Source organism: Vombatus ursinus, unplaced genomic scaffold (genome assembly GCF_900497805.2).
Source record: "Vombatus ursinus unplaced genomic scaffold, bare-nosed wombat genome assembly UNPS02007344.1, whole genome shotgun sequence".
Classification (NCBI taxonomy): Eukaryota; Metazoa; Chordata; class Mammalia; order Diprotodontia; family Vombatidae; genus Vombatus; species Vombatus ursinus.
Window position 1 is genome coordinate 4,026,702 of NW_020947122.1, and position 24,286 is coordinate 4,050,987.

A 24,286-nucleotide genomic window follows, 5' to 3' on the forward strand; every position below is an offset into this window, starting at 1 on the left:
ACCTAAATTAATTTATTCAGTGCCGTACCAATCAACTTACCAAAGGATTACTTTATAAAGGTAGAAAAAAATAATAAAATTCATCTGGAGGTAGAAAAGGTCAAGAATTTCAGGGGAAATAATGAAAAAAATGAGAGAGGGTTAGAAGTATCAGATCTCAAACTATACTACAAAGCCATAATCATCAATATGATTTGGTACTGGTTAAGGAATAAAGAGACTGATCAATAGAATAGATGAGGTAGATAATACACAGAAGCAAATAAATTTGAAAGTCTAGTGTTTAACAAATGCCAAATCCCTGCCTACTGGGATAGAAACTCACTATTCAATAAAAACTGCTGAGAAAACAGGAAAGCAGTCTGGCAGAAATTAGGTAAAGACCAATATCTCACACAACCAGCTAAAATAAAATCCAGTTGGACATGTGAATTAGACATAAAAGTAATATCATTCACAAATTAAAGAAGAAAGGAAAAAACCAACACCTTTCAGATCTCCAGACAGGGGAAGAGTTTATAATCAAACAACAGATAGAGAGAATCATAGAAGATAAAATGTATAATTTTGATTACATAAAATTGGAAAAAGTTTTTCTATAAACAAAAGCAATGGAGTTAAAATTAAAAGGAAAATTGATAATTGGAAAAAAAATGTTTGGCAGTGTTTCTCTGATAAGGATCTCATTTCCAAAATATTTAAGAAACTAAGGAAATTTCATAAGAACAAGAGCCATTCCCCAACTAATAGATGACTAATTAAATCAATGGGTATTATATGAGAGGTACCTAGGGGCGCAATGGAGTGCTGGGCCTGGAGTTCAAATCTGACCTCAGACATTTACTGCCTGTGAGACCCTAGGCAAGTCACTTAACCTTGTTCTACCTCAGCATCCTCAATTCTAAAATGGGGATAATAGTAGTACCTACCTTGCAGGATTGTTATGAGGATCAAATGGGAAGATATTTGTAAAAAGTGCTTAGCACATTGCCCAGTAACACAGTAGGCACTATATAAATGTTTATTCCTTTCTCTTCCTCTTCTCTTTCTAAGAAAGAAATACAAGTTATCACTAGCTATATGAAAAAATGGTCCAGATCACTAGTAATTAGAGAAATGTAAATTACAGCAGTTTTGAGGTTGCACATCACATGTCTCAGATTGACAAAGTTGACCCCCCCCCCAAAAAGGGAAAATTACAAAGGTGGGAACAGCTGCAGAAAACAGGAACATTAAGGCATAAGCAGTGAAGCTGCAGATTGGCTCAGCCATTCTGGAAAGCTGGAACTATGCTCAAAAAGTTAATGAACTACACATACCTTTTGACCCACAGATGCCCCTATTAGGTCTATATCCAAAAAAGATTAAGGAAGAAATAAGCCTATTTATACAAAAGTGTTCATAGCAACTTGTGACAGCAAAGAACTGGAAACTAAAAGGGGGTGCCCATTGTTTGGGAATGACAGAACACATTATGGTATATGATCATAATGAGATTTATTGTGTTGTAAGAAATTATTAAAGGAGTAGTTTTAGAAAAACTTGGGTAGACTTGTATGAATTGATGCAGAGTGAGATAAGCAGAACCAGGAGAACCATTTGTACAATAATAACAGTATAGCAAACACAAACAAATTTAAAGACTTGAGAACTCTGATCAATGTAATGACCAACAGTGATTCCAGAGGCTCAAAGTGTGCTACCTCCTACCTGACAGAGAGGTGATGGATTCTTAGTTCAGTCTGAGACATATATTTTGGACATGGCCAATGTGGGAATTAGTTGTGCTTGACTATACATATTTGTTGCAAAGATTTTCCTTTTCTTTTTTTCAGTGGTGGTGGGGGGAGAGGTAGGAGAGAAAGAAAATTGATTTTTTACTTATTGGAAAAGTTATAATTACACATTTTTTTTAAAATGAAGGAATTGGATTTGATGCTCCCTAAGGACCTTTTCAGCTTTAAATTTATGATTCTATGAGCTCTCAGACATACCTGTTCCATCTAAGATGTTATGACTTCTGGTAACTACCATTTTTCACTCCTAACCTATTCCTTTGAAGTGCAGGTTAGTCTACAGATCCCCTGTGACGCAGACACCTTTAGTAACAGTTTCTACCAACTTTTAGCTGGTATGAGGATATGGCACCTATTTTAAAAGCAAAAACAACAACAAATTCTATTTAAAACTTAGGCTGAAAGAAGTACCTTGAATATTCAAGAATCAGGTCAGTAGTGTTGAAAAGGAACCTTGGTAACTCCTACCTATTTAGTAGCAATGACTAGTTCCTTTTGGCTGCTTTATCGCTTTCCTTTTTGTAACTTATGGGTGGAACTCTTTCATATTTACCATCAACCACTCTCCCTGGTCTTCCTGACTACATATATTCCCACACATGGTTTCCTTATCACCAGAACAACCAATTTTTGTTTTGATAACACTTTTGAGTGCTGTTCAGAAGTGAAGGGGAGACTCTCAGGGTTCATACCATGGTTTAAAAATTCCTGTATCTCCCCTTATTTCTTCATAGAGTGGCAGGGTTTGCTGGAGGTGGCAGAGTCAGCCTGGAGAGATTGGGGAATCCTAGGATACAGGGACATTTCCACTGTTATTGGACACATAGGTGCTCATGCATCTTGATCGATTAGACCATGGGGGTTGGGGTCTGTCCCTGCATTTGAATGGAATATTCTAATTCCAGCTTAAAACTAACTTCCAACTTAAAACTAACACCAACCAGAGTATGTTAAACTTTTTTCATCCCATGACCTGCTTTCTTTTAAATGTTATTGATTCTCATATTAGAGGCAACGTGGAGGACTAGCAGAAGGACTGGGCTGAGAATCAGAACAGTAGGGTTCTGGTTTGATCATGAATATGTTCTGTGATCTTGAGCAAGCCCCTTTTCTTCTTCTTGCATCAGTTTCCTGATCTGTAAAATGAAGGGGTTGGACTAGGTGAGGTCCAGTTGCCAGGAGACCAGTAGAAAGTCTTCTCCAGCAATATTTCATAGGAAAGGACTGTATGCTTTGGATGTTCAAGTGTACTTGTTACCATTTAAAGAGAGAGGAACAGATTATGTGAATTCTCACTACTGGTGCCATTTCTTAGGTGAAACATTTTAAGTCTGATTGTAAGAAAGGAGGTGAAGTTCTAAAAGCTGTTGATTTAAGGGAAAAAAAACTTTCTCCTCCTAAGAAAGCTCTAAGGCTGCTCACATTCTGGTCCAGCCTGGTCTAGTAAAATCTCCTGAATGCTGTGAATCTTCCCTCCAGTCAGCTATAATTTCCCAAAGACTAGTCATAATTTAGTAATATTCACCTGAAAGGAGATAAAGCTAAATATCTTAAATGATCAAGTTATTAAGTCAAAGTTTCAGTCAGGGGTTGAGCTGAGGCTATTTGTTAGGAAGTAACGTAGTCTGTATGTGGGGAGGGATGGGAAAAGAGGAGGAAGGAGATGAGGAAAGAGGCCCTATATCCCTTAGTTATACAAATGCTCTTATTTGCTGTCTGTGTGACCTTGGGCAAATTACTCAAACTCTCTGTGCCTCCATTCTATCATCTGTAAAATGCACTGTGTGTTATACTATAATGTCTCTGGGGTCCCTTCCAATTTTAGCTTTATGATCTTATGATCCAACTAGCTTGTCTTCTTGAGGGGCAAGTACCACAGAAGGATCCAAAAAGTCCACTGATGACTTGGAAAAGGTACAGAACAACACCATCCCAGTCTGAAGAAGGGTAAAGAACAAAACAGTGTTCCAAAGGTTAATATTGTCTGACTCTTTGCAAATGTACAGGTGTTCTGATTGAATAAATAAATGCTCTCTCAGGAAAAAGGAGATACCTAATCAAACACTTTTGTGTTAGAAACAACCACAGAGAAAATTTAAATCTAAATTAGAATTCAAAGGATATGAACAAAAGTTCTCAAAAGAATTGCATGAAAAAAATCCTCCAAATCATTAATAATAAAAGGAACTCAAATCAAAACAATCCTGAGGTTTCATCCTTTAAATTGTCAAAGATGACAAAAGGTGGGAATAGTTGCTACTGGAGGAGTTGAGGGAAAATAAACACCTTAGTGGTGGAGGTATGGATCAGTACAGTAATTTGGGAAAGCAATTTGTATTTCTGCAAATAAAATGATTAAATATCCATATCCTTTGATTCAAAGATTCCACGTCTGAGCTTATGACTCAAGGAGGTCACTGTTAAGAAGGAATACCCAAATGCACCAAAAATATTTAGAGCAGCACTTTTTGTCATGGTGAAGAATTGGAAACAAAGTAGATGCTAATTGATTGGGGAATGGCTAAACTAATTGTGGTATGTGAATTTAATGGAATATTGCTATACTGTAAGACATTATGAATGTGATGAATACAGAGAAGTGTGGAAAGATTTATATGAACTGATGCAAGGCAAAGTAAGCAGAGGCAAGAAAACAATATACACAATGGCTGCAACAATGTAAATGGAAAGAATAACCATACAATAAAAAAATCAAAAGTAAATGTTCAAAATTATGAAGAACAAGAATGACTCAAAAGAAGAAATATGAAGACATTCCTACTCAACCTATTACAGTACTAGGACGTCCACAAGTACTACACGTCACACATATTTTCAGACTTTTTTGAGTTTTGATCAGTTACGTTGTTTTTCCCTCCTTTTTTATCTCAAAAATGGTTCTGTAGTAGGGGAGAGAGGAAGGATACTGGGGAAAACTATGAAAAACAAAAGCAATGAATAAAAACTCATTTAAAAAACCCCAAATCTGAGAAAACCACAAAGCCTCAAGAGTTCCATAAATGTCACCATAATAAATAAGAGAAATTTACTAAGTACCTTGTGAGTGTTGACTCCTGTATAGGATGGAGTAATTGGACAAAACCCATGCTGTCTAATGGCTTGTGATTTAGGAAAGACAACATGGAAACATAGATATAGAGACCATTGCACAAAAAATGAATAAATATACTCACTAACCAAAATATTTACATTTTTGGACAGGAGTAAAAGTATATCATTTGTGGCTTGCGAGGAAAGAGGATGTTGCCTATTTGGGTAGAGATGGGTCAGGTCTGGGAAGAGTTCAACTCTTTTAGCTAATGTGATTTTCTTATCCAATCTGTCACTTTTTCACTTTATTGAATTTTTTAATCCATTCACATTTAAAGTTATGAGTTAGGTTTATAATTTCATCCATCTGTCTCTAGAATTGCTTTTTTTTCTTTTTAGTTAGGTTTTTTCCCCCTCTTCTGCTTTATTGTAGTATTATGTTCCCAGTTATCTTAATTTTTAAGGTGGCCCTGTTCCCACTGGCTCTTTTTATCTCACTTATGATCCCCTCTTCTTATATGTTATCCCTTTTCTTTTAGCATTTTGTTTATTATTTCCTTTTTCCCTCCTGATTTTATCTGGTTTTATATATATATATATATATATGTTCTCTTTTTTTTTTCTCTCTCAGTCAAATAGACTCCCCCTTCTCCTCCCCTTCAGTTAGTACTGTTCATTAGTTTTTTAATTTCTTTTTTTGGCTCCCTTTTCCAAAGAGGATTCCTCTCGTTCTCTTCACTATCCATCTTCTCTTTTTGTTTATTCTAGACCCTCATTGTCTGATTCATGATGCTTATAATTATCTGTTCTCTTTCTGTTCTCTGTATTCTTCATGAAATCAAAGCTTCTAAGCTATCCATTCTAGGCTCCTCTCTCTAGGTGCTTTCTGCCACTACCTTGTAGGACTTACCTCATGGATTCCCCTTTCCCTCGTGCTTCCCTCCCAGAACAATACCATTTATTGCAGGCATCAGAGAGAACACTGCCAGAGGTTAGAGCTCCTGCCCACCATGACCTTGATTATGCAGCCCACCGCTAATCAATACCCTCTCTTGTTAACCTTTTTTTCCCCTACATTTTCTAGAAAATATCCTTCTGTGTCCATGTTCTTTCACTCTTCTAGGTGCTAGCTGCTCTCAGGGGTTCCAACTTGCCGACTTCTCCCAATGTAGGACAAGTAGACTTGTCAAGCACTAAATTTTGCAGTCCTCATCCAGTGGAAGGTCCTCATCCCCCTTCACTAACCCTCTCTTTTGCCTCATAGGAGTATTCATCAATGGAACTCTTTCTCACCTTCAAAGAAAAGCCTCCTTCCTTTCCTCCCACCTTTTCAAACTTTCACCCCTCTTCCCTCAATGCCCTGTAGGCTCTTCTCTTTTTGAGACCACAGGGGTTACCTTCCCCTTATTAGTAGCCCTTGATTTGACCCCAGCAGATCACACACTTCTCTTTCTCTCTCCATTTCACTTTTCTGCTTTTATGTATTCTTCCATGTTGTAAAGTAGTCCTACAGAACAAAACAAAACAAAAACATTGATTCCCCTAAAGGCAGGGCATCTCTTAGTTCTGTCCATAATACCCCCTGTCCACTTCTTTACATTATCTCTACTAGGTTCCTGCCTTCATCCCTGACTCCTTGTGTTTCTTACTTGTCTCTCTATTGTCATTCTGCTGCTGTTACTGTCCTTGCCTGCTACATTTATTCACTGCTGTATTTTTATTGTTGGGGGTGCTAGAGAGGCAGATAATCTCTTCAGTTCTGCTTTCTTTCTAAAAATGTTTCAAATTCTTCTTTATTATCAAATGTCCATGTGTTTTCCTGTATGGTTAAGCTCAGGGTTATAGGCTGCAATCTGAGCTCCAAGTCCTTCTGAGCTCATCCCGGGCTAGCATTTAAAGCATTCCACAACCTGGATCTAATCTGATGTAACTGGGGTATTGGCCAGTCTGGCTCTTCACCAGGCTGACCTGGAGCAGCTACCAGCTGTGGTTGTTGTGGAGACTTCTGAAAGCTCTGTTGACCATTCAAAACTCATGAGGTAGTAGCATGCTTTGCTCTACTCGATACTTATTCATTAAGATCAGGGGAAAATGAATAGCATTCATAGTCACATAGCAGTTGGGCAAGAGAGATGATTCAAGGCCCTCTCCATCACAGAAGTCAACAGCAATTGTTTCTCTTAACTCAAAATTCATCAGGGGAGAGAGAGAGAGGGAGAGAGACAGAGAGAGAGAGAGAGAGACAGAGAGAGAGACAGAGAGACAGAGAGACAGAGACAGAGAGAGGCAGAGAGACAGAGAGAGACAAAGAGAGAGACAGAGAGAGACAGAGAGAAAGAGAGATGTCTGTTCTTGCCTTTTGATTGTGCATTCATTTCTAGCTGAGAAGTCAGTTAATAGGTTTTTGGTCATTGTGAAGCAAGCTGACAGGAAGCAGTCATCAAATGCTTATGCATGCTCTGAATTGGGGTAAGGACCTGCCACCAAACATCCTAAAGTGGATTCAACAAGCTTCTTCATGGACTGATACCAGGTAGAGAATACTGTAAGGTTCTAAGTACTAGAACCCCATTGGACAGTGCTTTCCCTTCCTTACGCTATTTACTTTTTTTCATATTCTAATTAAATTGAACTGGTAGTTTCTTATTTTTTTTTTAACCAAGTTTAATATTTCACCTACCACTTCTGTGCATTTCTTCTTGGTATCCCCATGCCTGGAATGCATTGCCTTCTCAATTGTCTGAAATCAGGTGATAGCTCTTCTCTGAAGCCTTTCCTGATCTTTCACCTCCAGATGATAATGAACTCTTTCCTTTAATGACTTTGTATTTACTTATCCATGTACAGCTGTATTCCCCTACTAGAACAAGATCGTTGAGAGCAGTGGTGTTTTCTTTTTATCTTTCTATTCCCAAGTGTCTGACCCATAGTGCCCTTAAAAAATATTTGTTGAATTTAAATGAATAGTTATGCTGGATAATTAGAGAAGTACCCTTTCTGGAAGGAGGAGGGGAGAAAGAAACAGCTAGATTTCCTAATGAATTTATGAGTATAGCTCTTGACACTAAAGGATTATGCCAATTCCTGATTTTATCCATATACGATTTTATGTATGGTTGGAGTATTTAGAAGTGCTTGGCATTTGCTTATCCTAGTTTGGTACATTTATAAAAGAGGTTCATGGTTTGGTGGCTAAGCGATTGTATTTGGACTCAGGAAGACCTAGAATCCAATCCCACCTCAGACACTTACGGTGGCTTATGGCACTGGGCTTGGAGCCAGGGAAACTTCTTTTCAAATCGGGCCTTGGACCCCTCCTAACTATGTGACCTGGAGAGATCAATTAATTTCTCTATGCCTCCATTTCCTTATGTATATGACAACCCTTCATATTCTTAATGACAGCTGTTACATCATTAAGAATGTTATAAGGGGCAGCTAGGTGGTACAGTGGATAGAGCACCAGCCCTGAATTCAGGAGGACCTGAGTTCAAATATGACAACCCTTCATATTCTTAATGACAGCTATTACATCATTAAGAATGTTATGAGGGGCAGCTAGGTGGTACAGTGGATAGAGCACCAGCCCTGAAGTCAGGAGGACCTGAGTTCAAATCTGGCCTCAGACCAAACATTTGACACTTACTAGCTGTGTGACCCCAGGCAAGTCACTTAACCCCAATTGCCTAAAAAAAAAAGAATGTTATGCTATGAGTATCTTTAAATCTTCCGCTCTATAGGCTAAAAATCATTCATTTTTCAACTGATTCTCATCTGATCTCTAAGTCCTTCAGAATCCTGGTTGTCCTCCTCTGGGCATTCACTAGATTATCAATATCTTTTCTAAAATGTAGTACCCAGAACTGAAGATCACACTTGACATGTAGCCAAGATAGAGCAATCTACAGTGGAATCATCGCTTCACAAGTCTTAGAAACTATGCCTTTCTTAATGCAACTTAAGTTATATTAGGTTTGTAAAAATTCTTTATTACACTCTTGCCTAAAATTAAGCTAATAATGCACCAAAATTCCAAGATCTTTTTTAGACAACTATTGTATTTTTGAATCCAAGTCTAAGATTTATTATCCCTTTTAAACTTCATCTGGTTAGATTTGGCCCTGACATTCTACCCTATTGAGATCTTTTTGGATTCTAATTCTGTCACCCAACCTTCTAACTATCCTTGCCAGCTTTGTATCATTTATGAATTTAAGTATGTCATCTCGGCCCTTATCCAAGTCATTGAAAATGTTAATCAGTACAAGGTCAAGCACAGCTCTCTAGGGTACTTCACAGGAGAATTCTAAGTTAACAGGGAATCATTACTCTTACTCATTAAGTCTGGAGAATAAAGCAGTTTTGAATCCATCCAATTATACTGTCATCTAGCCTACATTACTCCAACTCTTCAGTGAGAATAGAATGAGAGACTGTAAAATGCTTGCTAAAATATAGGCAAACTAGTTTGTAGCGTTCCCCTAATCTACCAGTCTACTAATCTTGACAAAAATGGAAATGATGTTAGAATTGAACAGGTCAGCTTTCTCACTGTTTTCTGCTATCATCCCATTCAACCTGAGAAGCAGCCCTCTCCTTTCTTTGCTCCTTCTCTTTCCCCCAGTACAGCTGAAAACACTCAACAATAACTAAACTCCCCCTACCTTTTTTGTTGTCCATATCTTTCCTCATCAGCTTCAGATTATTCTGGACTTTGTAGTTTAATTGTTTCAGTCATGTATGACTCCTCCTGACCTCATCCGGGGTTTTCTTGGCAAAGATACTGGGGTAGTTTGCCATTCCTTTCCAGCTCATTTTACAGATGAGGAAACTGAGGAAACAGTGTTAAATGACTTGCTCAGGGTCACACATGTAGTGTTTAAGGCCAAATTTGAACTCAGGTCTTCCTGACTCCAGGTCAGGCACTCTACTCTCTGTACCACCTAGCTGTCCAATTATGGCCTTTAGCACTCCTGAATTGTTTCTTATAGGACTCCACACATTTTGGTATTCATACTGTATTATTTGCGCTTGCTTGAATCTTCTTTACAAACCTTTAAGAAAATCAAAGTAGGTTAATGAATTCCCTGTGCATCTACTTTGATCTCTTTAGGCAATCCCCTTTTTCCTACTCCTCAGAATTATTTGCACTTTTATCTTCAGAATTTTATTCTGGGAAGCTTTTTATCCATCCTAGGCCAACTTCTCCTTTAGAATTCTAGCCCATGGGCTCCCATCTCTCTTTTCTTTGTATCTATAAAATCTATTCTCCTAAAATCTTGAATGTTATGTCAGGCTATACTTCACTTTTCTCTCCTCTATCACAAATTCTAAGATGGAGTGGTCAATTCCCCAAGGTTTCCATCATTTAAACTCCAGTAACTGGTTCTTCCATGTTGATGATAATTAAATCTGAAGTAGAATTTTATGTAGATGGGTCTTCTACCTTATGAATGGTGAAATTAGCATTAAGGCAAGTCAAAACATTGTTAGCTATTCTGTTTAGGGCAGAGAGGGAGCTCTACAGCTGTGCAGCTAATTAAAATCCTTCATCACAGTATGGTATAGTTGGTATACTTGGTGGAGTGGCAGCTGAAATTAGGAAGTCATAGGTTTAAATCTTGATTCTGACATATACTTTCATTAGTATATATTGGCCATAAGCAAATCATTTAACTTTTCTGAACTTCTATTTCCCCAAATGCAAAATTGAAATAATAATACCTGTAGGTAGCTGGGTGGTTAGACTTGGAGATGGATGACCTGAGTTCAAATTCTGTCTCAGATATTTACTAGCAATATTTACTAGCAATCTGATCTTGGGCAAATCATTTAATCTTTCTGTACTTCAGTTTCCTATTGTCCATTTACATTAGTATCTCCAGTTCATCCTGCTTGCTAGCCCTGTTTTGTGCATTTGTATATAGACATATGAGTCTATTATTACTGGCTTCTTTCTTGCTTTTTATCTTCTATAGATTTTTGCTATTTTCACTACTTACTATATTCTTTTTTTATTGTAGCTGATATCAACATTGGTGTATTTACGGGTGGGGAACCTGCGGCCTTGAAACCACATGTGGCCCTCTGGGTCCTCAAGTGTGGCCCTTTAACTAAATCTAAACTTCACAGAACAAAAAGATTTATGGATCTGGATTCAGATCCTACAAAGTTCACTTTATCATTAACCAAAAGCAGCTATTTTCAGCCAGAAACCCTAGTTTAGAAATCTTGTTTCTTTTCTCATCTTGTTAGCTACTTCCCAAATCTCTCATCTTCCAAAATCCTTGTCTTTGATTGGTAGAAGTAGTAGTAATGAAAATACCACCCATGTCCCTAAGGTCTTCAGTTTCTTGTTCAAGACTTTGTAATATTTAATGATGCTTTCTGGATTCCTTCTGGCAGCATCATTTTTTGGCTGGGTGAATCACCGGAAGTGATCATCTAGTTTGACGAGTCTTGGAAGCCTTGTGTCCTAATGGTTTTTTTTTGTTACTGGAAACATAAGAAAGTGGGCTGGGTTTCTTTTTGCTAATGGAAAATTTAAGGGAGGAGACAGTTTATTGAAATGGAAAGAGGACTAGTAGCAATGAAGGGGTTTGGGTTCTCAGTCAAGTGTCACCAGCAGCTTGTTCTGCAACCATGAATCATTTAGCCTGAGTGTTTCCATTTCTTTATCTACCAATGGGGCTATTATCGCAACATCTGCTCCACTTCCCTGTTGAGGGAACCCAAGGAGACAATATGTCTAATTCAACTCAATTTAATCTAACAAATATTTATTGAGTACTTATAATTAGGGATCATAAAACAGGTATAAAATAAATGCTGTAGGGGTTAAAAGGATTACTTCCTGTTGGAGGCTGAGGGTTTAGTGAAATCTTCCTTGAGGACAGAGCACTTGAGGCAAGCCTTTGCAGTGTATGGAACAGACCAGACTATTCTGGTATTCTCCTTTCTGAAGACTCCCCAATCCCCTTAGCTATTAATGATCCCTCCCTCCTTACCCAGATTATCTTATTTTTACTTATCTGTTTACATTATCCCCCTTCCTATTCATATCTCTTTGAAGGTGGGGATTAAAATTTTTACTTTGTATGCCCAGTGCCTCACACATGAGGTTAGGGACAAGTTTCATTGGCATACAGAACTTCTCTTTATGCCTACCAACATGGGTCGACACATTCTCTGCATATTATGATCTTAGAAAGTGGCCTAGAACGCTGAGGGGTTGTGACCTGACCAAGGTCCCCAACTCCAAGGTCAGTGTTCCATCCACTGCCTCTCAATAAAAACAATATATCATGAAAATTAGTAATAATAATGATAATAATGATAATAATAATAATAATAGCTGGCATTTATGTAGATACATGATCTAGTCATGTATAAGTTAAGTGCTTATAGGAGTTGCTTTATAAATGCTTGTTAAATGAATTAAATAGTAAACTCCAACATCACTGTCAGCTCTTAAGTTCTCAAGGTCAATGATTCTGTGACGTGTAAGGACTGACTCTTACTAGAGAAATTAGGATGCCGTTTACAGGAACAGGTTTAGCTGAGACTGTTGTTTGTCATGGAGAGGGGGAGTTTGGGGTTATCTTGAAAATTAAAAGAAGAGATGACATCCCAGCTCCTTCCTGGGAATGGGCCAGAAACAGAAAAAAGAGTTTGTCCTATTCAAAGGCTGATTGATTACTTGTCTAGTATGCTGTAGAGGGAAATAATGTTCTTATTTAGCACAATGCCTGGTGAATGCTTAAAATTAAGTGCTAGTTGACTGACTAATTCTTGGACTGGCTGATTGCAGAGGTGCCTCCAGACTCTGAGACTCCATGATTCTGTAGGCCTTTTGTCCTCTCTGTCCCCAGCCACCCTCTCTAGAGCAGCACCCATCTCTGGTTTGGGCCCAAGGAAAAGTTGGATGCCCTTTATAGCATTTCTTTTCATTAGCTATCTTGATTCTGTATAAGGGTTAGATATTGAAGTTACCATGTCATCTTAATCAACTGACTAAAAAATGGTATATTGAAGAGGAAATAAGCATATTTTTGAAATATAAACTAGTGGAAAGAACATTGATTTTGGAGTTGGAGGAGTGAGGTTTTAATTTGGGCTCTGTTACTACCTGAGTGACTTTGGGCTCTTCTCTTCCTTTCTTTGGACCTCAGTTTCTCCATCAGTAAAATGAAGGGATTAGGCTGGTTGTTCTCTTTCATACTTGAAGAAGACTAAAATGGCACCACTATGTCAAATCAATGTACAATGTGTCCAACTGGGGTTGATCAGACCAATATGAGCTCAGAAGGCTCTACCACAGATTGAGCACAATAGTCTGTATGAGCATTTGGAGTGGAGATGTCTTGAAATTTGCACATCTCACATTTCATTTGAGCTACTGCAATTCTGCTTTGCTCATAGAACATAGCACCTTCTTTGATGCAGGCACACCATACTAGATGGTCCTGTGCCCACGTCTCCCATGTCTCACAATCGATTCTAAAGTTCTTCAGAGAGACCTTGAGAGTGTCTTCGTATTACTGCTTCTGATCTCTGTGTGAGTTCTCTGCAAAATAGTCTTAGGCAAATATACATTTGGCATTCCAACAACGTCGCCAGCGCATCAGAGTTGCACTCACTGCAGTAGAGTTTGAATGCTTGGTAGTTCAGCTTGAGAAAGTTCTTCAGTGTTCAGTACCTTGTCTTGCCAGGTGATCTTCAGCATCATCCCAAGACAATTCAAATGGAAGCAATTCAGTTTCCTGGCATGGCACTGGCATTCTGTTTAGGTTTAAAAAGCATACAACAATGAGGATCACACAATGGCTTTTTAGACCTTTAGTTTAGTAAGCACCCTAATACCTCTTCTCTCCAACAGTTTCCTTTGGAGCCTCCCAAACCCTTAGCTAGTTCTGGAAATGCATGCATCATTCTCATCATCTAAATGTACATCCCTGTAAAGTAAACTGTCAAGCCAAGTGAACTTATCCATAGCATTCAGAATTTTTCCTTTTGCTGTGACCAGTGGTTCCATGTATGGACAGCATGGTGATAGCTGGTGAAGAAGCTCTGTCTTCTTGATGTTAATTTTCAGGCCAAAATTAGCACAAGTGGCAGAGAATCTATTAACTCAGCATACTCTGTTGCAACTCAGCCTCAGAGATTGCATTGAGTATGTAATCATCTGCAAACAAAATGGCACTCACCAATTCTCCCTCCACTTTAGTCTTTTCAAATTAAATAATTTACTGTCAGTGCAGTAGCTGGCCTTGATGCAATTTTTGTCCTTGTTGAAGGCATCTGACAACATTGCTGAAAACATGCCAAAAAGTGTGGGAGTAAGCACACAGCTCTGCTTCACTCCATTGGTAACTAGGAAAGTGCAAGAACATCATCCATTACCCAGAACCCAAGCAAGAATGTTGTTGTGGAACTGGTGTACAATACTGATGAACTTCTCCAGTCAACCAGATTTTGCCGTGATCTTCCACAAGCCCTCATGACTGACAGTATCAAAGGCTTTAATCAGATTGACAAATGTGCACAGAGCTCTATTCTGTTCCTGGTGTTTCTCCTGGAGTTGTTGGGCAATAAATAGCATATCAACTGTTCATTGGCCCTTTCTGAAACCATACTGTCTCTTGGGTAGATGACCATCTTCCAGGTGAAGGATCAGCCTATTATGGAGGACTCTGGCAAGGATCTTGCCAGCAATGACTAAGAGAGACGCCCCTCCCCATGATTGTCACAGTACAACCTATTTCCTTTTCCTTTATAGAGATGAACAATGGAGGCATCCTTGAACTCCTGGGGGAAACCTCCTCTTGCCATATAATCCAGAAAATTTCAGTCAGCCTGGTATGAGCAGTGGAACTCCTGCTTTATAAATCTCAGCTGGAATAGAATAAACACTGGGTACTTTGCCATATGAGAGGAGCCTAATGGCATTCAAAACCTCTTCTTCAGTTGGAAGTTTGGCTAAAGAGGGATTGACTTCAACCTGAGATAAACAGTCAAAGGCTTCGGCATTGATTGACGATGGTCTGTTGCAAATGCTATGAAAATGTTCAGCCCATCTGTCCAGGATCATGTCCTTATCGTTGATCAGTGTGGCTCCGTCAGTACTGAGTAGTTGAGATACACCATAGGTCTTTGGCCCATAAACAGCCTTCAGGGCATCATAAAAACACTTTGGATTGTTACTATCAGCATAAATCTGAATTTCATCTGCCTTCTTACTGAGCCAGGAATCCTGCATCTCTCTAAGCTTTGCCTGCACTTTCCTTTTGATGGAGTCAAATGATGCCTTCTTAGAAATGGATTAACTATTCTGTGGGTAAACCTCATGGAGTTCTTGTTTTTTGCTTAACAGCTTCTGAATTTCCCCATCATTTTCATCAATCAAGTCTTGATATTTGTGAGTGTTCTGGCCCAGATGAGTAAATGTGATGCCATACACCAAATTTCTGAAAGCTGCTCACTCCTTTTCTGGTCCAGTTGCCAACCATGTTTTGGCTCAGCTTTCCCTCCAAATTAGCAACAAACTGTTGTCATTCAGAGATGCACTCTAATCTGTTGTTATTAAGTCTCCTGGTGGTCACCTTGTTTTAGGGTTGCCACTTTTGTTGAATGCAAGTTTTTAACTTTGAGAGGATAAATCTACGATCAGTCCTGCACTCTGCATCACGCATTGCCTTCATCACTTTCACATCTTGTCTGTCTTTTCTCCTTACAATGACATAGTCTATCAAATGCCAATTTGCTGCAAGGGTGCATTCATGAAGTTTTCTTGTGTTTAGGTAAATAGAAGATAGTGTTGGTGATAAAGAGTTCATGAGATGCACAAATCTTCAGTAGTAAGTGACCAGTGCTGTGGCTGTTTCCAACTCCATTCCTCCCACATCTGGTAGTCTGAGCCTACTCTAGCATTAAAGTCACCCAGAATTATAAGCTTGTCCTCTTTTGGCACATTGATGATGAAGGTTTCCAGGTCTTCATAACATTTTTCTTTGACCTGATCAGGGTTTGTCATGGTGGGAGCATAGGCCCTGATTATGGTAGCATGGTGCTTTCCTGCAAGTGACAATCACATTGTTATGATCCTGTCATTCACTCCTTTTGGGAGGCATGCAAGCTTGTTGACTACATTAGTTTTGATTGTGAAACCAATGCCAGTTTCATGGTCCCCCCCCCATCATTGTGGCTCCTCCAGAACATGTGTCCCAGCTCTGACTTCGGTAAACTGGACTTTATTTGCTAGCCTTGTTTCACCAGGGTTATTATTTGGATGCAATACCTGCTGAGTTCTCTCTCAACAAGAGGTCTTTCAGGTGTCCTGGATTTCATGTCACTCATAATTGTGCAGTCATTCCTTGTATTGATGGTGAGTAGAATCATCTTTACAAAAGTTTTTGTTCATTTTTTTGTGTTTTGACTGCAGGATAGGATGTTCACCTGCCATGGTAAGCAGGCCAGTGTTAGGTTGGATAAAGAAGACAATTTTTAGGGCACTTTTTCTAGCCCCTTCTCTACACCAGGAGGTGAGCAGTGCAGTCCTTAAAAAAGGCTGCTCGGACACCCAGGGGGTTGCCAAATCCCATTGCTGCTTCAGGCCAGTAGAAGACAACCCTATGACCTGGGCTGCCTCTGTGTAGGGTTGTGATACAGCTCCCAGTGTATCCATACCTGATGCTTCATCTTGCTTGTCGCCACAGGATTTTGAGGTAGATAAAAGGGGTAAAACGGTATGGGTGATATCTTTTGATCCATACATAAATTAGATTTAAATGAGGCAGAATTGTGTGAAGTCGTTGGTCTTACTTTCTCTTCCAGAGTCATCAGATTCCAATGGCAAGACAAAAGTCAAAACTGCTGGCGATGGCTGGAGATGCAGTTCATGTCCTTGGCATCTTTGGTGTTTAACCAAGCTCTGAGTGCTCTGTAACACCTGCTTCAGATGTCTTCATGGCTGTTGGAACAAATTGTTTTCATCCACCCATTCTGCCGGGGGAAGTCTTCACCTACTTGGGGTAGACAGTATATCTTAACTCACTGTCAGGTTTGAGGCTTGTGGTCACTCTCAACCTGGTTCACCTCATCTGCAGAAATGGTTTACCAGAGTGTGGCTGCTGCACATGCTACAGCTTCTTGGAGCCATAGGTGAAAGTTGAGTGACTGGTTGGATACCAAAGGTGGAAAACATCCCTGAAAAGGGCTCAGCTACCCTGGAAAGGGCTCAGCAGCCCTCATGCCAGAGGTTCTAGTCTTCCCTGAACATCTGTACAACCCAAGGGTTAGACTAAATGATTTCTAAGGACCCATCTAAAATCTTGATCCTTAAGGCCTTATCTGCTTGGTACTTAACCCACACATATTAGCTCAGCATTCCTTTCCTCCTACTCCCAACTTCATTTGAGTCAGCAACATACCCTGTGGGCAAAGAAGAGGCTGCCGTAAAGATGGCAGAAGATAGACTTAAACCTAGCTAGGTCTTTCTGACCCTGCTCACTATTCACTGTGTCCTGATGCCTCTGGCTTCTATCATCTAGAAATTCTCTTTACAGCTACTGTCATTTCTTCATGGTGCGATCTTTATAATTTGTTTTGATTTCTTTCTCTGGAAGGAAGGAAAGGAAACAAATTTAAAACATTTATTAAGCCTCTGTGCAAGGCACTGTGCTAAGGACTTTTACAAATATTATCTCAATTGATCCTCATGACTAACCTGGTGGGGAGGAGCTATTATGATCACTATTTTGTAATTGAGGAAACTGAGGCAGATGAAGGTTAGGTGACTTACCCAGGGTTATGCAGCTAATAAGTGCTTGAGATAGGATTTGAACTCAGGTCTTCCTGACTGCAGGCCCAGCACTCTATCCTTTGTGTCACCTAGTTGCATTGGTGGAGCTGGTTTTTATCTTCTGTGCAGTGATGTCTCAAATGTTTTGGAGCCCAATAAACTCTATACCAAATTCAGTCTTGAATTTTAGAAATGGCCTTAGTTTACCTGATTTCAGCTTTGAAGACACTGGATTAGATGGCAATGAAGATGTCGCTTTAACCTCTCTGGTGATGGATGCAGCCTGCAAAAATGATTAAATGCTGTCTTTGTTCAATCTTAGTAAAGAGCTGATGTGCTTGTTTTAAGAAATCTATGACTTTGAGAGGTTAGTAATGGGGGCACATTCAAGAAATCAACTGGAACTTTGGAACTTTGAAAGCAAGGCTACCTTAAAAAATAAGTCAAATGTTGTATTATATAGTCTACTATCCCTAATGGTGGGATCCCTAAAAATGACCATTTACCTCATTTTGTAGATGTAGAGGTAGAGAGGAAAGAATCAGGAGCCTAGTTCTTCTTCCACCAAGGCCCCAGTTATCTAAATCTATAAAATGAGGATAGCTGGGGCAGCTAGGTGGCACAGCGGATAGAGCACCGGCTCTGGAGTCAGGAGGACCTGAGTTCAAATCCAGCCTCAGACACTTGATTACTTGATACTAGCTGTGTGATCCTGGGCAAGACACTTAACCCCAACTGCCTCACTAAAAAAAAAAATGAGGATAGCAATATTTGACAGGGGCTTGGGCCAGATGATCTAAGTTTCCTTTCAGCTCTAAGAGCTATGATATGACATCAATAAATCCATAGATTTGACATAATAACATTATTCTGTACAGTGAAAAATTAGTTGTCCACTACTGACCTACACATAGATTTCCAACCTTTCATGTGATTGTTTCCTTGATAGGATGAGAAATCAGAGTCTTGTCTTCCTCCAACTTCTTTATTATTGAGAAAGGGCTGGCTTGGGGGTGAAGAATGATGAGAAAGCCACCTTTTTAAAATAAAACATTTTCAGGCTTGTGGTTCATCAAAGGGGGAACTAAGCAGGTGATTAGTGCAGTTGGAACACCCAATAAATACTAATTGATGCTGGGTTCATTTAGGTTGATCAAAATTTAGTGGCCCTGAACCTAAATGTCCCTCTAATTGAAAATCTTTAGCTTCTTCTGTGGTGGCTTCTGTGGGGTTTACGCCCAATATATGGGTGTACGCCCAGTATCTTGCTTATACACCCCCATGCTTTTTCCCAGGAAGCAAACAGCTCCTGAGACTCAAAAATATCCCAGAATTTCCCAAAGCCACAGAATGACATTAACTCTTCTCTTTGTCTCTGAATTTAGGAGCATATTAGGAGAAGAGGGAGAAACTAATAGTTGGCGAAAGTAAGGCCACGGATAACAAGCTGAGGGAACTGAGGGAATTGAGGAGACCAGAGCCCCAAGTGGGGGTGGGGATTGAGTGAACCACACTGACTCCGTTTTGTGACTCAATTCTGGATCTAACTCAATTCTCTTTCTATTCAATTATGGGTCTAGCATAATTTCTGTTTTGTGAGAAAACTTGATTCAGCTGTGGGAATTGGAAGAGGACTTTGTTGCACTGTTTGAACCGAACTTGTGTAGCTGGAAAGCTGGACCACCTTTATCAACTGCTTAAAAAACTCTCAACTAAGGACCTAGGTTGTGCTGACCAGAAACCCAGTCAGGCTCAAAGACTGATGCAAGGAGTTTTCTTACAGTTACACATCTCAAGCAGCTCACAGGTCTTATCTGAAAACTGCTCTCATACTGATCAATGTTATTGCTTCTGTGTTTTTTTAATTGTTTACAGACACTTGAGGGGAGTGGGACACCTCTTTTTCTGATTTCAGGGAATCGTACTTGTTTATTCTCAGCCTCCCAATCTGAAAAGTTCTTAATCTTTCCTCCAATTAGAAATCAGAGTATATAATTTTGTATCCTGGTTAATTGTTTTCTTTTAATTAATAGGTCTTATTTGATTAATTGTCTTTGATATATAAAAGTTTGTCTCCCCCTGTATTCAGCATCCAGTGTCAAAGTTGAGGAAAGTGACTGGTCCCCATTTGTTATGCAATTGGCAGGCATTGCTTAATAAATCAATATGCTCAGAAGCCTGAACCTTTGTTTCTGCAGTCATTTCATCTTTCTTTTCTTTTCTCTTCTTTTCTTTCTTTCTTTTTTTTTTTTGGCTAGGCAATAAGGTTAAGTGACTTGCCCAGGGTCACACAGCTAGTAAGTGTTATTATGTGTCTGAGGGCAGATTTGAACCCAGGTCCTCCTGAATCCACGGCTGGTGCTCTATCTGCTGTGCCACCTAGCTGCTCCCATTTCATCTTTCACCCACCCACCGCAAAACCAGCCATCCAAGAATAACTGAAACATATCACATATTGAGGTAAAGCTGGGAGAAACCTTAGAGATCATTTAGTTGACACATTTACATCCATTTATCTTACAAGGGATAGGAATCTACATTTATTCTTGTCACTGGATATTCCTAAATATCAGAAATAGTCACGTAGTCTGAGTGGAAGCAGACAACATGGTGTAATGGAAAGAGCACTGGTTCTGGAGCCAGGTTCAAATCTTACTTTTTCCACTACCTGTGTGTCCTCACTTATCCTAACTGGGCCTCAATTTCCTCAATTGTAAAATGAGAGAGCGGGTGAAACAGATGGCCTTCGAGGTTCTTACAGGCTCTAAACTCATGATCCTCTGATCCAAAACATCTAACTTGTAGTCCGCAAATTAAGTTCACTAACAGCTAATGTATGAGAGGGAAGGATTAAAGGAAAATGTGTGTGTGTGTGTGTGGGGGGGTGAGGCATGTATATTTGTACACATATACACCACACCCACACACACACACCCACACACACACACACACACACACACACACACGGCAGCTAGGTAGCATAGTGGATAGAGTGCTTGTCCTGGAATCAGGAAAACCTGAGTTCAAATCTGGCCTCAGACACTTACTAGCTGTGTGACCTTGGGCAAGTCACTTAACCCTGTTTGCCTCAATTTCCTCATCCGTAAAATGAGCTGGAGAAGGAAATGAAAAACTACTCCAGTATCTTTGCCAAGAAAACCCCAAAAAGGGTCACAAAGAGTTGGACACAACTAAAACAACAGAACAAAAACAATATAGATGTGTGTATATATATATGTCTGTGTGTGTGTGTATACACATATATATATACACACACAATACATGTATGCAAATATGTGACTATATCTATACAAATGCACTTAAGTGTGTATATGTATGTATTTTTGGAAGACGAGTGTGTTTGTGTGTGTGTATGTGTGTGATATAAAGGGAAAAGATTTATAGAACTGAAGATCTGACTTTTAATCTGAGATCTTCTACTAACTACTTGTGTGACATTACACATCAATTTTCCCATCTGTAAAATGAGGGAATTAAACTAGGTAACCTCCAATGGCCCTTTCATCTTTAGATCTTATGGTCATGTGATCCTGTTTCTATTCGTGACACCGCAACCTCCCCAGTAACTTGGGCTCAAAAGCTTGAAATCATCTTTAACTCTTCACTCTTCCTCACCTACCACCTCCATGGAGTTACCAAGTCCTGCCAATGATTCCTCTATAATACATCCTGAATCCATTCTCCCTTTCTAGTCCCATCGCTATGATTCGAGCTCAGTCCCTTATTACTTATCCCTTAGACTAGTGTAATAATCCCACTGACTGGTGTTTCTTCCTCCAGTTTCTCCACTTTCTAGTCTACCTTTCATACAACTCCCAAAGTAACCTTCCTAAGGTGTAGCTCTGACCATGTGACTTCTGCTGAAAAATCTTTAGAGGATCCCTATTGTTTATACTGTAAAATAGAAACTCATTTAAAACCCTCCACTTTCTTGATCCCACTTACTGTTCCAACTTTATTTTTTAATTTATTTTTCACTACCCATCATGCCCTGCGTCTTCCAGATAAATTGTGCTATTGTCTGATTCCTCACACTTGACATTCACTCTCTTGCCTCTGAGCATTCCCACAGGCAGCTTTCCTGCACACTTACAATACACTCCTTGCTCAGCTCTGTTAATCAAAACCCTCTTTCTGAAAGGTCCAATTCAGGTTTCTCTTCCAGGAAAGCTTCCCTGACTTCTCCAGCTTGAAAGCAGTCTCTCCCTTTTAAATGTTCCTAGAGTTTATTCAACATATACCTCTGATGCTTACTACCTGTGTGTAGCAAATTCTTAAAATTTTATCTCAATCTTTCCTTTGCCTTCAGCACTCTCTACCTTGTGTCATATTTCTCTGTGTAAATGCTTTATCATCCCCAGTAGAATATCAGCTACTCGAGGGCAAAAAAAGTGTTATTTAAAAATGTTTGCATCTTTAGCACCATGCTCAGTGCCTGTAAAGCACTTGTAAGCCTTATAGCACTATATAAGTGTTGGATTTTATTATTATTATTGTTACATAAGAGACCCTTAAGTTTTTCAAATCAGATCTATCATTGTATGTGTGTATGTGTCCTGAATATGTGAAATGCACGTTTTGTGTACCTTCTTAGAATGTAAGTCCCAGGAGGGTATAGGACATATCTTTTATAGAACTTAGGACACAGTAGCAGAGAGTGGTGAGAAATTTGCCAAGTATTTCTTTTTTGAGACTGTAACATCCTTGAGGGCAGAGACCACGTCTTATACTCATTTTTATTCTCTCAGAATCCAGTAAAATATATAAATTGGGCTCATCCCAGACTAGATACAGCCCCATGTAAAGAATCTTCTCTGGTACCCTCCACTCCCCTGCCCTTCCTCTCTTCCAGTTTATTTCCCTTTGGAAACTCTAAGGGTCTTCCCCTCATAATTTGATTTTTTTTTTCTGAGTAGGCAAACTAGGTCACATTTTGCTTTATTTCTGACCTAACCTTAAATCACTGAATGGGTGTTGCCTCAGACAAACTGAGACCCAGAGAAGACCTTAGCTTAAAAAGCCCAAGGTCTCCTCCTGCGTCTAGGGTCATCTCTAGTCATCCTGACCTGTGTCTTGCCACTGGACTCAGATGACCTTGGAGGAGAGAGTGAGGTTGGTGACTTTGCACAGCTCTGCCTCACTTAAATCCAATTCACTTGCAAGTTAAGACATCACCCTCCTGATATCATTGGTCCTCTTCGAAAAGGAAGGACAAACAACAACAATATTTCCCTTTTGAAATTCATATGCTCGGTGAGTTCAAAAAGTCCCCAACATAGCCACTGAGACTCCATTTTATTTCTCATCACTACTTCTCCCTTCAGGAGTTCTCTGGTCACTTGGCCTTTATTGGAAGTTTCAAATTTGTACTTTACCTTGATTCAGAAAAGCCAATGTTGGTATTTGGAGTTAATCTGTCTCCAAGATTAGTCTCCAAGCCCCAGGGGGAGGTTTGCTTGGCCTGCCAAGATTAGGAACCCAAGGGCCTAGCTTTAGATCTGGAACTTTTAGGACTGTGCTCAAGGTGGCTCTAACTAGCTCCCTAGAGCTGATTGTTAACATTTCAGTGTGAGCATTTACTCCTCAGATATCAGTAAATGCTGCAAATCCAGGCTTAATTTGCTATTTTTTTTCTAGTCTTAAGAAAGTGATAACCAGCCTCAGACACTTGACACTAGCTGTGTGACCCTGGGCAACTCACTCAACCCTGACCCGATTGCCTCAGCAAAAAAAAAAAAAGTGATGAAGAAAATGTTAATAATGCAGATTAAACTTAAAAGTGTGTCCTATGTATAGCCCTCACCCTCCACTCAGAGATCCAGTTGTTAAAGTCCCACCCTCTTGTTTTATAGCTGTGGAAATTGAGGTCCAGGATGGTTAATTAACTTGGCCAAAGTAAGGGCTAGCAAGCATCAGAGGTGCATGTTGAACAAAGACGTTTAATAATATTTTATTTTCTCCCCAATTACATGTAAAAACAATTTTTAACATTGTTAATGTTTTGAGTTCCAAATTCTATTTTCTCTCTCCCTCCCCTCCTCTCTCTCTGAGATGGTAAGTAATCTGATATAGGTTATACACGTATGATCAAGTAAAACATTTCCACTTTAGTCACTTTGTGCAAGAAGACTTGGAAGGAGAGGAAGAAAGAGAGAGAGAAAGGAAGGAAAGAAGGAAAGAAAGAAGGAAGAAAGAAAAAGAAAGAGTGCTTTCAGTCAGTATTTTGATAACATTAGTTCTTTCTCTGGAGATGGATAGAATTTTTCATCATGAGTCCTTTGGTATTGCCTTGTGTCATTGTACTGCCGATAAGAGCTAAGTGTGATTAAATACATTTAGAGGAATCTTCAGGGTATGGGTTGAAGAGAAGGTAAAAAAAAAAAAATAAAGATTCAGGAGAGAAAGTCAAGGAGTAAATGATGAAAACGAGTGAGGGACAGGTGTACAGCCAGGACCTGACAGGATATTCCTCTCTGGTCTTCCCATCCAACTGCAGCCAGTGCATTAAATTTTGTCTGCTGCCCAGCTTTTATGATGAGGTAGTGTGAAGGAGACCAGACTGTACTTGGAAGCTCCTTGTTACTCAGAATCAGTAAGAAGGCCAGATAGCCTCAGCAAG